Source organism: Durio zibethinus, unplaced genomic scaffold (genome assembly GCF_047325235.1).
Source record: "Durio zibethinus cultivar Kanyao isolate XHJ-2024 unplaced genomic scaffold, ASM4732523v1 HiC_scaffold_387, whole genome shotgun sequence".
NCBI classification, from domain to species: domain Eukaryota; kingdom Viridiplantae; phylum Streptophyta; class Magnoliopsida; order Malvales; family Malvaceae; genus Durio; species Durio zibethinus.
Genome location: NW_028323010.1, coordinates 1657501 through 1660000, shown reverse-complemented (window position 1 = coordinate 1660000; position 2500 = coordinate 1657501).

The window sequence follows — 2500 nt, the reverse complement described above, 5'->3', positions numbered from 1 at the left end:
GCACCAGGGCCCTGCGTGTGCCTATGGTGCTGGGGGCAACCGCCCGCACCAGGGCCCTGCGTGTGCCTATGGTGCTGGGGGCAACCGCCCGCACCAGGGCCCAGCGTGTGCCGATGGTGCTGGGGGCAACCGCCCGGACCAGGGCCCAACGTGTGCCGATGGTGGTCGAGGGAACCGCCCGCACCAGGGCCCAGCGTGTGCCGATGGTGCTCGGGGCAACCGGCCGCACCAGGGCCCAGGGTCTGCCGATGGTGCTCGAGGCAACCGCCCGCACCAAGGCTCAGCATGTGCCGATTGTGATCGAGGCAACAACCCACACCAGGGCCCAGCTTGTGCCGATGGCGGTCGAGGCAAGTGCCCGTACCGAAGGGCAGCCTATGCCGATGATGGTCGATGCATGTGCCATCACCATGCGTCATCATGTGCCATTGATGGTCGAGGCCTTGGCCGAAGTTCGATTTTGAGCCACGGTGCCCATGCTTGGCTCCAGCATGTGCTGGTGCCGCATTTTTTTCACTCGGGACAGCATCGCCGGAGCATCGCCGGAGCATCGCCGGAGTACCGCCGGAGAACCTGACCGGCGGCATTGGGGTTCCGGCGATTGGGAGGGGGGCCGGGGGGGTGTGCGCACATGATGTGCGATGGGTGCTGGTACTTGGCCTTGTGTTGGCCCCCTATCCCTCATCAAACCTCTGAGAATTCACACCCCCTTAAAGAGCATTTGAGATTTTACAGGTTTGCTACCAGTAGCCGTTAAAGTGTCTGAAATGGGGACACTTTTTTCAAACGGTCACAAAATCTTCTCTACTTCGAGTTTTTAGCTGAATTTTTTTGTGCATGCCAACAAAAATAGAAGGATCATGCCTACAAAATTTGGGGCCAAAAATCCTTATAAAAAAATTTTAAAAAATCCCGAACCGCAAAAAGTTTCGAAAATCGTGAAAAATAGAAAACGAGTCATCTTGCAACGAAACTTCACGTGAAGGCTTAGGGGACCATTGTATGAATTTACAAGCCATAAAAATGGCATTGGCACGGCAGAAATTTGAAGATGTGCCTAAACCCACCAGGGCCCAGCGTGTGCCGATGGTGCTCGAGGCAACCGCCCGCACCAGGGCCCAGCGTGTGCCGATGGTGCTCGAGGCAAGCGCCCGCACCAGGGCCGATAGTGTGCCGATGGTGCTCGAGGCAACCTGTCGCACCAGGGCCCAGCGTGTGCCGATGGTGATCGAGGCAACCTGCCGCACCAGGGCCCAGCGTGTGCCGATGGTGGTCGAGGCAAGCGCCCGCACCAGCGCCCAGCGTGTGCCGATGGTGGTCGAGGCAACCGACCGCACCAGGGCCCTGCGTGTGCCGATGGTGCTCGAGGCAACTTGCCGCACCAGGGCCCAGCGTGTGCCGATGGCGCTCGAGGCAAGCTCCCGCACCAGGGCCCAGCGTGTGCCGATGGTGGTCGAGGCAACCTGCCGCACCAGGGCCCAGCGTGTGCCGATGGTGCTCGAGGCAAGCGCCCGCACCAGGGCCCAGCGTGTGCCGATGGTGGTCGAGGCAACCGCCCGCACCAGGGCCCAGCGTGTGCCGATGGCGCTCGAGGCAACCTGCCGCACCAGGGCCCAGCGTGTGCCGATGGTGCTCGAGGCAACCGCCCGCACCAGGGCCGATAGTGTGCCGATGGTGCTCGAGGCAACCTGTCGCACCAGGGCCCAGCGTGTGCCGATGGTGATCGAGGCAACCTGCCGCACCAGGGCCCAGCGTGTGCCGATGGTGGTCGAGGCAAGCGCCCGCACCAGCGCCCAGCGTGTGCCGATGGTGCTCGAGGCAACCGACCGCACCAGGGCCCAGCGTGTGCCGATGGTGCTCGAGGCAACGTGCCGCACCAGGGCCCAGCGTGTGTCGATGGCGCTCGAGGCAAGCTCCCGCACCAGGGCCCAGCGTGTGCCGATGGTGCTCGAGGCAACCTGCCGCACCAGGGCCCAGCGTGTGCCGATGGTGCTCGAGGCAAGCGCCCGCACCAGGGCCCAGCGTGTGCCGATGGTGGTCGAGGCAACCGCCCGCACCAGGGCCCAGCGTGTGCCGATGGTGGTCGAGGCAACCGCCCGCACCAGGGCCCAGCGTGTGCCGATGGTGGTCGAGGCAACCTGCCGCACCAGGGCCCAGCGTGTGCCGATGGTGGTCGAGGCAGGCGCCCGCACCAGGGCCCAGCGTGTGCCGATGGTGCTCGTGGCAACCGACCGCACCAGGGCCGACCGTGTGCCGATGGTGCTCGAGGCAAGCTGCCGCACCAGGGCCCAGCGTGTGCCGATGGTGGTCGAGGCAACCGCCCGCACCAGGGCCCAGCGTGTGCCGATGGTGCTCGAGGCAAGCTGCCGCACCAGGGCCCAGCGTGTGCCGATGGTGGTCGAGGCAAGCTGCCGCACCAGGGCCCAGCGTGTGCCGATGGTGGTCGAGGCAACCGCCCGCACCAGGGCCCAGCGTGTGCCGATGGTGCTCGAGGCAACCT